The following is a 13805-nucleotide window of genomic DNA, read 5'->3' on the forward strand; positions in this document are numbered from 1 at the left end:
TTTTGCAGGTCTGCTGCAGACTGACAAGTCAATTTCAGAGTTGTAGCCATGCACGGGTATCAGTATGGTGCCTATAAGTTGGCAGCCCTTCTGTTTCTCTAGTCTGTGGGTTCAGCTGGCCCCTACCATTGCATATGTCAAGATCTCAATGCCTTTTTCACATTTGCCCCTTTCATGCATCTAATAGGCTGCAGCAAAGCAATGTGGTCCTTAACGAGGTGGCAGTAAAAGCTGATCGGGAATTTGCTGAGGAACAGAAAACTAAAGAAATATAAAGCTTAAACAAGATTAGAAGACAGAAAAATATTTTCCCCTGGCTCCCTCACTGCAGGCAAACTGGTATTACTTTTCCTTTGTTGTTTTCTTGGTGAGAAGACAGACTCACTGAATATATGCACATTTAATAAAATCAATTACTTGGCATTGTTATAATTTATTATTACAAGATGTATATTAATATCCATTAATATCTATTTTGTTCTATTTTATTTTGTTCTGTTTTATTTTCTTAGATTTTATTTGTGTGTGCTTAGAGACCAATCGTATTCATCTGATTTCCCGTTTTATCACAGAACTAATCACATTGTAATCAGTGGGATTACTGGAATTGTGCTAGAGAAACTTCTATGTACGTATATTATGACCAATTTATTTTTTTTATAGTTCAAATTTAAGCCTGCACAACAAAAGACTAAAACAACAACAAGAAATGGTCATAGTTGTTTTTTCCTGTGCTAATTAATTTCCTATTATTTACATAGCATTGTTTTGTTTGTATAATTTATTTTGCTGAAATTGTAGTATAATAAACATAATCATAACTAGTAAAATAATTCCAATGCTTTTATGCAAGAATAGGATTTGTATTACCATTTTTTCTAGGAGCTGTCATGTTAAAATAAGGTGACTGCTTCTGATTGCAATTGTTACTCCATATCATTTAGTAGGTTCCTTATTGATGAGTGGGACTCTAAAAATTCACTTGGAATTTTAAGTTGTTGGAAAATAGGGACTCAACTGGAAATAGTTCAAAATTGCTTAGGTTTTGTGTCTCAGAAGTAGATAAATTGGCTTGTTTTTTTGTCATACTATGTCTGCCTTTGACTTGCTCATCTTCAGCACTTGGAAACCTAGGCTTCAATATCTCCAACTGGATGGTCCACATCACTTCTTGCTTTGAAAATGCTAGTCTGATCATCGTGTCTCGACTCCTTCCTGAGAGCAGTAAGGATGATCTTTAATGCTGTATTTTCCCCATTTTATCCCACCATGCATATCCATTGTGCTTCCATTTGTTGCTTTTATTTGCATGTGTGGTAGGTTTTCAGCATGCTTTGCTTTGTGCACTTGGATCTGCAGGCTAAGCATGATGGACTTGTCTGTCTCATTCTCTCTTTGTGCTCAGTGAAAGTGTCCTTGTACCATCAAGCACTTGTTTCACCTTGCTGCGTCGCAACAGAGCTTACACAAGGAATCACAATACTAATGCTGTTCTAAGAAATAATTGCAGAGGCATTCTACTTAAAAAAAAGTAAGAAAGAGATATTTTCTTCTGAACGTCTTTGAGACAAAGCAGTCCTACTCTTAATTGTGCCATGGACCCTTTGAAGTCTCTGACTTCAGCAAGCTGGATTGTGCTCTACTGTTACTATTATTCTGATCTCTTTATGTGCCTGACTGAGAGATTTATGTTTCGAAGACCTAGAAAGCCTTCAGTGCCTATAATGTAAAATTCTTTGTTCAGGGAGACTCAAGAAGGATCTCTGCTGTTCCTCTGTATTATAAACCATGTCTAAATTTACTTAAGGTGATATTGGGCGGCTTGCATTTGGCAAGGTAGGAACCTTACAGAGAAATTGAATTACGTAAGAGCTTATTTTCACAGAATGATGCTTTCTTGCCTCTTTTCATTCATTTTTGATCCACGTTGTTTTGGAAAGAGAGAATCTGATTATGAATTATCTGTGGGTTCAGTTACAAAGTACTTGAAAATGGCATCTAATTTTGGTAGAAGACCTAGTATCCTCTGTATGTGCTCCAGACTTGAAAAAGGAGGACAAATGAGAGGGAATACTGTTGTGACTAATGAGTCAGTCATGCTACAGTTGTCAGATATATGAACTGTCAACCTTCTTACAAGACCTTGGCAATCAGTCTGACATTAACTGCAAAGTCATTACTGTATCTGTAATCTGTATGTATTTCAATTGTGCTCATTGCACAATCTTCTATATACCATCCATAAGAAACACATATCCATATTTTCCATATATGGGAACATTGCCAGAGTTCAGGAATATATCACTTTGAAGAAATACACAGTACACAGTTAAGAAAAAATGATGCTCTTTGTCTCATCCAGGTTTTCCTTCCTACATTCCTCCACACAGTGAGAAAACATCAGGTTCAGTCAAAGCTGGTTATTTTCCAAGTAAGTGCAAGTTATCCTATGCTGCCTTAAACTACATTTTCCCCCAAAGCTCTCTTCAGAGAGAGTGATCCTGAAGGTGTGCTCAGAGAGCGTGATCCATGTGCTCAGAGTAAGGCAGAAGTTGTGAGCAGGTAGGCAGCCATTGCTCTTCAAATTTCCATGGAATTCTAGGCAATTTCCCTGAAAAGAAGGCTGATTTTTTGTGTGTGTGCAAGCCGCATAACTAAGCACAGCCTTGCAAAAGCAGTGAAAAGGACTTTCTTTTTTTGTCAGCCTACTCACCAACTCCCTCCCGTGGCTTAGCCAAAACACTCCCCATCTATATTTTTATATCAATATGTCTCTTTGTTGAGATCCAGGTAGACAAGAAAAAAGGTATTACAAGTTAGTTTTCACTAACTGGTTGTATTTCTTTGCAAAAATATCAAGACTTGCTATTCGTTGCTTAGAGAAATCAACAGATGCTCTCAAAACACGTGTGAAAAAGCTATAATGAAAGGTAGGTTATGATTAACAGAGTTGTCTTTATTCAATGTGTATTCTGTTTTCTCTTGGGCATTGAGTACAGAACCACATTGACAGATGTTAAAGCAACTGGACTATGTTATTTGGTAGAGATGGTGGGAAGGGAAAGAGAAGGGAACAATCTTTTGACAGAGTTTTCTTCATGCTTTCTAATAACTGAACTGTAATCTATGTCATTTTCTGACTACCTCAAATGCTTGTTGTGGAGAAAAGGAACTGTTTGCTTGACAATGGTATTAGCAATGCTCTAAATTGCTTTGCTTATGCTGGAAACAAGTAATAATTATTCTTTTTTTACCCATCATCATAGCAAAGTATAACTTCATAAAGGAAAAGAATGAAGGATTTTAAAATAAAGACACATGAAGGACACAGTAAACTGGTTATTAAATAATACCAAAACATATTGCTAGGCAGATGCAACAGAAGGCACCAAAACTTATAAACTCTCAATTAACTGTGAGTAAATTACAATTTAACCTTTCTATTAATGCTGTGATCTAGTGAGGAATTGACTTCACAGAGGTGTGGCCATTTTTGTGCTATGGAAACAAAGCTGTAATTGTAGGCAGTGTTTAGCATGTAATTAGGATGCAGTCAGAAATCCATGAATCCAAATCCTCTTGTAGGACACCATTAAACATTTGGTTATCACGGAACGGATTCCTTACAAACAAGATGTAGTGCAACAAGCTTATCCAGGGATGAATTCAGGCTCTGAGTAGATGAGGCAAGGGAATGACCATTAATGGAAAGACCATTGTGTCGCAAAGCATATGGCTTTCAAGGGTGGACCTGGGATAAAGGATCTGTTTTTATTGCTATTGAAGTGTTTAAGTGGGCTAATGAAGGAAGTGTGTGTACACTTATCACTAACAAGAAAAATCATAGTTTCTACAGATTGAATTACTACAATAGAGCAGTTTCTATAGATGCCTATTCAAATGTAGTAAATACTGTACTTCCAAAATTGTCAATTATAGCTATGTAATCAAACCTGACAAGAGTTTTATTAGTGTTGTATAATCAATCTTCAAAAGCCAGTAACTTCCAGGATTAGTTTCCACTGGACTTTGATTCCTTTCTTTTCTACATATATATTGTTACATAGTTTTTAATTACAATGCCATGTGATATTTTCTTACACAGGATCGGAGCATTGCTTTCACAGAAATAAACAGACCAGAAAAGGCACAGATAATAATGTGATGCTATCTCTGCACAGCATTTCCAGGCAAACATTCAGATCTGTATTACAAGCCCTGGCCTGCTCCAAACCAACAGCCACCTTTTGCTTTTTCTGAATTTGCATTTATTATTCATAAAAAGCAGAAAAAGTATCATGGAAGCACTGCTAAGTGTTAAGAAAGGCTTTAATTTTATCAGCTGTATTTATTTCCTGTTCTTTTTGTTGGCCATCTTCTACCTGCTGTGAAAGAAAGCATTACCTGTCTCTCAGGGTGGAAGAGGAGCCTGTTGAGACTGGCTGGAGCAGGGAAGGTTACTTTCCTTATTAGAGTACCAGCCTAATCGCTGTGCCTACAGCTTGGTTAGGCTCTTCAGCAGCAGATGTGAGAAGCTCTTGCCTCATCACTGCGTGCCATCAGGACTGGGAAACAGACTGACAGTTGTTTTGTGATCTGCCTTCTCTTCTGATGTCCTTCTACCCACAACATACTGAGTTTCTACCCAGTTTAAGGGGGACTTTAAAGTTCCTCATGAATGTGTTGCCAGCATTTTTTAACTTCAGCAAAGCAACGTATTCTCTAGTCCTGTTCTTAGAAATAATAGAACACTTCTGACAAAATTTTGTCTTTAAAATTAAGATAAATGATCAGTCCCTGACAGACAGTTGGTATATACAGTTTCAGCTTGGGTGGTTAAATTTAAATAAAACTAGAAAAGCTGAAAGTCAGGTGATCAGAATGGGAAAAGGCATGCTAACTTAGCAGGTGTGCCAGTCCCCAGCATATAGTTTTGGCCACTATTATTTCTCTTAATGTCTTTACAGCATTTTAAAAATATATTTTATGGAACAAGCTTGTGGCAAGAATGAACTTATTAGCCTAGTTGTAAAGTGCTTTAAGTGCAAGGAGTAGCAGGTGAAAGCTGTGCTGTTTAAAAGAGCTGATGATTTGGCAGAAAATAATACTGGGCCAAAGCTGCTTAAAGAAAGCTGGAGACAGATGTGTTGGACTTTACTAAGACATTTTCTGAAGGTTAGAGGATGCACATTCGTTTTTTCCCCTGGCACTGCAGTGGCCGCTGCTCAGTTCTCTATACCAATTACTCTTAATCTAGTAAGAAAACACTGTACCAGAGAGTGGTGTGCATGGCTGACTTTGGCTCAGGCTGAGATAAATTAGTATTGCTTTTGCAATTATAGGGGCATTTATTTAAGGTAAACTTTTCTCATATATATAGACACCGATCAAAATTCCATGGATGGGAAAGCAGGAGAAAAGGTCAGTACTTGGTAAACTTCAGTCTGTTTGTTTCTAAGCCACAGGTAGGTGTGTAGTGTGGAAGGGAAGGAGAGTCTACAGCATCCTTTCTGCATCCTTTCTGCATCCTTCAGCAGCCTTTGTGTGGATCCCATAAGGTCAAGGCAGAACTGTGGTTCTTTTACTTGTAGGAGAATAGTGGATACTGTCTCAAGGATGTTTGACTGTTACCTGCCATCTATAATGGCTTAGAGTGGGCGGGCAGGCTTATTCTGCACTGGAGCATATAGAAGGAGGTATCACCTTGCAACATGCTGCTTTGTCTGAAGGCTGTAATTTAATTATGTGATGAGGGAGGTATTAGTGCCCTAGCTGGATTTCCTGATCCCCTTAACCCAGCTGAATGATAACTTATGGAGTGGGAAGGATTTTCAATCTTTTATTTGTAAATATGATCACTTCAGGAAGATGTTGAAGAGGAAACAGCAGGAAGGGAAAATAATGCACAGCCAAGTCAGCTTACCTTTACTGTGGAAAAACAGACCTGGGTGCATAATCTTTGTCTGCCACCTCCTGCATTGCATCTTGTGCCTTCTGTGACCAAATCAGCTAAATGAGGACTACTGAGTGAGGCTCTGCATTTTAAATGTCTCTGTGCTTCAGTAGAAGGAAAAAAGAAGCACAGGGTAGCAGTGCTTAATTCAGTAGTGACAAATATATTCTCCTGCCTGTTGCTGGCTCAGGTGTTTTGAGAACAAATTGAATGCATAGACTGAGAGCCAGTATTTTCAGCATGGAAACCACAAGTCTTGGAAAGGAAGTTTTCCACTTATGCCTCCTCTCTTCTAAGGATATATTTATCTTCATCTTTACTGCTTCTTTAATGTATCATGCAGAAAGTATTTTTAGCTGACTTGCCAGGGAAACCAATTCAGAAATCCTATGCAGATTCTTCTGATGTTTCCATTAAATAAAATTCCATCATGGTGAATATAAGACCAGCAAGAGCTCTTTAAAGTCTAATTCATTATTTTAAGGTGGTTATCTATATGGGAAGAAACTATTTTGCAAATATTTAACCCTTCATTTAAATGTAAATTATTTCAGAAATTATAAATTCCAGATCAAAATAATGAAAAAATTTCTATATAATAATAAACTTACCCTTCCCCAATGCAGAAGAGCATGCAAAAGTGTTTGCCTAATAAGTTTAAACTTCTGACATGAGTATGCTCAGCAGCAGCAAATACATCCTGTGCTTAGATCATGTTGTAAGCATCAGCATGCGCTTGTTTGCGGTGGGAGACTTAGACCTCTCCAATTATACCCAGTTTGAGGGGAGAAAATCTTTGCTGTTAACATAGCTGACAAAATGATTCAGTGCTCAAGGTCTTTTAGTGTTGCTTGAACGTAGGGAAGAGGAAGCAAGGAGGAAAGGTGTTTATTTTCTCTTTGTTCCAGGACTGCGTTGCTGGCTTTTTGATTTGAATGTATGAAGGATTGACAAAGTGTGCCATAGCCAGCCTGTAAATTTCTCCAAAGATACAAAGGTCCCAGATCCAAAATTTTTGGATCTGGAAAAATATTGTCAATTATCTGGCAGTTAACAGACAAGATAGAACTGTGAATTATTCTTTTGATTGCAGGGGATTATAAAGCATGGCATTGGTTTTTACATCCAGATTTAGCTCTGTCCCATTGAAGTCTATTTTTGTTTCAGTTTGTGATATTGATGTCACAAGATTTTTTTATAGGAATGTGTTGCTCATTCTTAAGAAAAACAGAAGTATTCCAGCTTCTAGCTCGGCTTTTCTGAACAGTATCATACAACTTAGAACCATTTAGTTCCAGCACACTCAGACATGCAAACAAAATACAATGGGAGGTGCTATTTTGATAGTTCAATTCCATCAAAACTAGCAGATCCTTGAAAACATGGGATTTTTTAAATTTTCAGCTTTTTAAGTCACAGAACAACTTAAAACAGGCATGAAAACTTTCAAGTCCCTGTTTCTTTCCTTTAAAGATTGTTCTGTTGATTTTGTCTGAAGTCAATGTCTAACATGCCTCTAAGAGAAAAGACACTCAGGTCTGGAAATAGAGCTCTCAAGGTGTTTTCCTTCAGAATACTTTTATTATCATTACAGTTTCTACAAAGTGAGAGAAAGTGTTTGCAAGTGTTAATTTTACCCCCCCAAAATGCTGATCAAGGAATTCTCAATTAAAAAAAAAAAGAAAGTATTTTGTCTCAAGTCAATCCGACATTAACCTGAATGTCCCTATTTTGATGCGTTGTCTGAAGGGAATTGGAGTTCAGAGTCCTGACACCTCTCATCCCTTCTATGTGCCAAGCTCTCTGGCTGGCCTGTGTCTCCTGCAGCACAGCTTGGTCTGCTGCTTGCTCACAGGCTGAAGCAATGCCTCCCTGGCTCAGTGGCTGCTGCGTGCTGCAGGACAGAAGCTGGAGTCCAAGCAGATATCCCTGTCTAAGGAGACAAGCTTAAGTACCAGAAGTACCTGGGACACAGGGCTGATCTGACACAAATACATGTTTGTACAGATCTGCTTTTGTCATTTAAAACATAAATGACCTGTAGTTTCTGAATCACACTTGTAGTGTTTTGCTATGCAAAGAACTAGCTACTTCAAATTTTCATTTTGATTCTTCACAGAAGCTAATTTTGATATTTTTAAAGAGACAGAATTTTAACTTAATGCTCAGCTCTGTCCAGAACAAACATTTGTTTCATGGCATCATCCCTGTTGCTGCATACAGAAAAACAGTAAAAGTTCAAAGGCACATATTCCCCAGCAGTCACACTCTGCTCTTTGTTGTAGTCCCAGTGTCCTGAGGGTTGTGAGCATACATCTGAAACCAGAATCTCTGGCTCCTACTCACTGAATAATAGTGAATATTGAGGTAACAAATTGTGTTGATCAAGTTGTTTGTGTGGCACATTCCAAATTCCCTGCACACTCAAAGCCTAAAAGTGCATTTATCTATCTATCTATTTATTTATTTATTTATTTACATTTATTTATTACTTTATTTACTAAAACAGAATGCAACGTAGAACAAATTGGCCTAATGAAGTTAATATGAGACTGTATTTGTTATTGTCAGAGCATTAGAGCATGAAAAATGAAACTCCAGTGGGAATGGAGTTGAATGATTTCAAGAAGTTGACAGAATAAGATAAATTAGGGATAGAAGGGACCTTAAGAAATCATTTAGTCCATTTCCCTTTTCTAGTTTCAGCTGTCATCACTATTGGCATGTCTATCTAAGCTGTTGGTAAAAAATCTCCAGTGATGCGAAGTGCACAGTCATATGCAAATATCATAAATATGATATTTAGCAATCAGTTTATTTAATGAAAGCTATAACAGCATCAGAAGAGAAATCTGGTGTGGCCAATTATTCTGCCTTCAAAGCACATTCTGACCTTGAACTCAGCCAAGAGAGGACCTCTGAATGGACAGAGATCATCTGTTGTGAGAGAGTTTTAGCAGATTGCATGCTAATCTCCATGCTGCTTTTTGGGGGGCATGGGAGGGACATGCTTTCTGTTGAAATTTTGTGCTTGATTGCTTCTGTCAAAATTTGCATACACCTCTGACTTGGTTCAGCGTGGTCTGTATTAGCTGAACACAGAGATTGCTTTTACTCTTAGGAGCTGTACTGTGTGGCTTTTTCCTGATGTAGCTGAGAATACGGGCTGCTGTGCTTCTGATTTCTTTCATATAGAGAATGAGTAAATAAAATGAACATTTTTCTTTCAGCCATTAAATGCAAGAAAATTAAAAATTATTATCATACAGCAAAATTCTCATTGACCTCCCTGAAACAAGAACGCACATCTAATGTATATAACTAATGATTCCATGGTTAGATTTTCCTGCTGGACTTTTAAGGTACTGGTTAGCTATGGCTGTGTCTCAAAAGGTACAAATTATTTTTATCTTTTACCCTGTATAAAAACTTGATGCGTGCACATGTTGGTTTCTTCTTTACTCAGAAGCTGTCTTCTCATCCAGATTTTGTAAGGGATCTTGTATTTGGAAAAATAGAGGTTCTGTTCCTAAGTAGTGTGGCAGCCATCCACATTCATTAGGGCTGATGTTTTCCTTCTTATTCTTGGAAATTCACCATTATAGTGATCACCTCCCTGGTTTTGGTTTAGTGATTAGTCTTGCTGTGTGTCCTTTCATTCCTCAGGTAGAAATGAATCCTCCCCTGCATCCACCTGTCAGTGGTTGTGTTAAGACATGGGAATTAGCATTCTGGGTCACAGCTGAGGTCCATTTAGGCTTGTATCCTGTCTCTAGTAATGGACAGTACCAGAAGCATCATGGAAATGAACAAGTGTTATTTGCCTCCCAGTCCTGTGAACTCTTTCCTGCCCTGAAGCATGCAGTTGCTTTACCTTCCAGTCTCTTGTTTCTACTCTCTTGTTTTTAACTTGTGATCTTTTTTTTTTTTGAGTCCTAATTTGGTTTTGGCCACAATACTACATTCTGACAATGAGCTGGTTTCTCAGTAGCAAAATCTGAGAGTAGGGGAGTTTTGCTATAATACATGTTCGTCTTTTTGAAAATAAATACAGTAATTGCAGTTCTGCTAGCAATGGTCTGCTGGTGGTGTTGATTATAAGAAAGTGAGAAGACAGATAGAAGCAGAGATGCTGAGGCACTCTAAATAAGAACTGTCTAGCAGAGCTGCTTTTTTAAAAGTGCAACTTAAAAAGCACAGATGTGCAATGTCAGTGTTCACAGAGACTTTCTAGAGGTACCAGAGCAGTGCAAGGACAAGGCTTTATTCTGCCATACTACGTGGAGCTAATGCAAAGGGTGGAAGAGGGGAAAAGAATGGAAGTAGGAACATCTTTTCTCCCTTTGCTCCTCATATGTTGCTGTTCATTGTTTCTACTTACTGCTCAGCAGATGCCATTTAGATGGTGTGTAGTTCATTTTGCTCAACAACAAATGCAAGCTTTTCTTTCTTTATTCCATGTCAGTTCTCATGAAAGATACCAGGAAGGCAGGTTTGGAATCTGAAGCTCTCTACCTATAACAAAAAAGTCCAACACACACATCAACCAATGTAAGCAACCCTCTGCTGCCTGACATGTTGGGGCAAAGGGGACCTGAGTTTTCATTGCATTAATTTTCTGTTTTCTGTGCCATAACACATATCCTGTTAACAGGATACCTATTGTGGCTTTTGAAGCTCAGCACCCTCCATTCAGTAGGAATGGGCTGGAGGCTACTAAACAGGTATTAGATGACAACTGGACTAGTTTTTGACCAAAATCAGGGTATAAGAGCACTGTTTAATTTATTTAAAAGAGCTTCTGTGGAGCTTATCACCAGAACAATATTTATTATTCTGTTTCCTAGAGGATGAGGCTTATCTGATTCTGTATTCTTGTCTGTGAATGTGTTTGTGTATGTCTGTATGTCTGTTTGTTTTCCTCTCTTCTTGGAATGACTTTTGCACCTTGAGGATCCCAGCTACATGCCAAGAGAGTCTCAAGGTACAAAGTTCCTGCAAGAGTCATGACACTGTATGTCTGTGTGAGAGAGACATCATCAGAGCCCTGCTGAGGAAAGAATGTTAAGACATAGATCCCTAAGAAATGAGGCTTCATTAGTTACTCAGATCATTGAACTTCTTGGGTTTGGATATGTCAGTTGCATCATCTTCCCTCCTTTGCTTTACTCTATTAAGAGGAGTGTCCTTGGTATGTCACATCACCTTAGTGGTTTACTTTTACCCTTGAAGAGGGTGAAGTTCTTCATCCTTGAAGAACTTTGCGTGGTTCTAGAGTGGGGTTAATTTTTTTCCTCCAAACACTGTTTCCAATATGACAATCTTGCCTTAAGTGTTTTCCTTGTCTTCAGCACTATTTTTTTTTTTTTTTTGTGAAGTAACAATTATTTTGGCTGAAATGATCAACTCAAACTGTTCAGACATTCAAATCCCTTTTTCAGTATAAACATGTAGAACCTTAACTTGTGGTAATTTACATCTTTAAAAATTATCTCAGAGAAGTAAAGAGTTCTTTGGGTAGCTTGCAGAAGTGTTGGTCTGCAGAGTTTTGCTTCATGCTATGTTGACTCTGCCCTACCTTGCAAAACGTTTTGTTTCATAAATTTTGCTTTCATAAGGAACATTCATTATAATTCATGTTATTACAATTTAAATAAGATTAAGGCATCGATATTTCTAAACTATATTGCAGACATGGAAAAAAATGGACTTGCAGGTAAGGTCACTTAGAAATCTTTCTTTCTAATAAGCTTATGGACAGGATTTTTCCTGTTGTGTGTTTATGAGTGGGAACGTCAGTGCTTTTTTTAGAGTGTTGTCAATCAAATGTCATCACCTATATTATAATTTTTTTTTTCCAAATGTTGAGTCTACCCTCTGTGCTTGGGAGGATTGGCTGCTGCTCAGAGGGTATGCTACCACCCATCACTGGCCCATACAGCTGCCACTGCTAGAAGAGAAAGATGACAACCACTTTCTACTAATGATACAGAGTAGTATGGCAAAATTGGTGCCTGAATTTGTGCCTTGGAGCTAGGCTACACCTTGGGAGTGAGTCTTCTGGTGGGATTTGTATGAGTGCAGATCCTCATATGTATCATGCCCTCACTCATGGCCCAGAGCCACAACCAGCCTTTTTGGGTTTTGTCCTTTTTGTCCAGGCAGTGCTGGCACACCAGGCTGGTCAGTGGCATTGACTCTCAGAGTCCCATTTCAGGAAGATGGCTGCACAACACCCTTCTGCAAAGGGGTAAAATGCAAAGCAGAGCGGCAGGAGACAATATTACAAGTTTCATGCAAATTATTTAGGTGGGGATTTTCCTGAGTAGAGACTGGATAACTAGGCCCTTATGTATGCAGAATATAACTCTTTTGATGCAACGTCAGAATTGTGAAGAGAAGGGAGGAAAACCTGTTTTATTCTTAATCAGAGAGATGATGACAGCATAATGTCCCAATGCAATGACAGCAGAAGAACAGTTTGCTATTAAGTAAGAGTTTGCACTGAGCATGTGGAAACTGGGCTGTATGGCCTGGGTGATGAAATTACAAGGCAAGGTGATAAGTCTGTATAAGGGAATAAAATATAAATAATGTGCTGTGTAGGAGATGAACACTGTAAGTGAGAATATATCAGGAAAGAAAGTAATGCCAGATAGTGGGAATCAAGTTAGCAGCCATTTTCTAGATTTAGTATCCAGCAAGGTGAGTAAGCACTGGATTTCAGATTTGTTGTCAGTAGTCTAAACGTTATTTTAATTGATTTACATTTTTTCTAACAGTGATTACACACATGCTATGAATTAAAACCAGAGTATTAAGAACATGTAAACATTGCCTGTATATGATGAGCTTGTGTCTTTTTCATAACGGACAGTTCATAATGGAGCAGTGTTAAGATGTAAGAAAGTCACAAGCCACAATTTTTAAAATGGTGATTAGACATTTACTGAATATTTGGTGTAGGAACTGAAAGCATTTTTCACTAATTAGAGCAATTATGCTGCTTAAGAGGGGCCTGCTGCCACAGTGACTAGTATGCTCTGATGTCACTCCTGGTAGCTGGTCAACTAATCTGTACTCTCAGCCCCATCTTCAAACAGGCTCTTTTTGTACCTGATTTAAACTAAGAGTGGAGGATGTTATGTGTGCCTTCGGGGAAGGAAGAATGCCCCCAACACTGTCCTTTAATAAGACAGAGTTTGGTTTCATAATACAGGGCTGGCAAAAATCTGTATCAGAAATAGTGTAGTCAGCAGGAGTAGGGAAGTGATCGTGCCCCTGTACTCAGCACTGGTGAGGCCGCACCTTGAATACTGTGTTCAGTTTTGGGCCCCTCACTACAAGAAGGACATTGAGGTGCTGGAGCGTGTCCAGAGAAGGACAATGAAGCTGGTGAGGGGTCTGGAGAACAAGTCTTCTGAGGAGCATCTGCGGGAACTGGGGTTGTTTAGCGTGGAGAAGAGGAGGCTCAGGGGAGACCTTACTGCGCTCTACAACTACCTGAAAGGAGGTTGTAGCGAGGCGGGTGTCGGTCTCTTCTCCCAAGTAACTAGCGATAGGACGAGAGGAAATGGCCTCAAGTTGCGCCAGGGGAGGTTTAGATTGGACGTGAGGAGAAATTTCTTTACTGAAAGAGTGGTTAAACATTGGAAGAGGCTGCCCAGGGAAGTGGTTGAGTCACCATCCCTGGACGTATTTAAAAGACGTGTAGATGAGGTGCTTAGGGACATGGTTTAGTGGGCATGGTGGTGTTGGGTCGACGGTTGGACTCGATGATCTTAGAGGTCTTTTCCAACCTTAATGATTCTATGATTCTATGATTTTCTATGGTGGCTTAATGTGTCCATCC

The sequence above is a fragment of the Aptenodytes patagonicus genome, chromosome Z (assembly GCF_965638725.1).
Source record: "Aptenodytes patagonicus chromosome Z, bAptPat1.pri.cur, whole genome shotgun sequence".
Taxonomy (NCBI): Eukaryota; Metazoa; Chordata; class Aves; order Sphenisciformes; family Spheniscidae; genus Aptenodytes; species Aptenodytes patagonicus.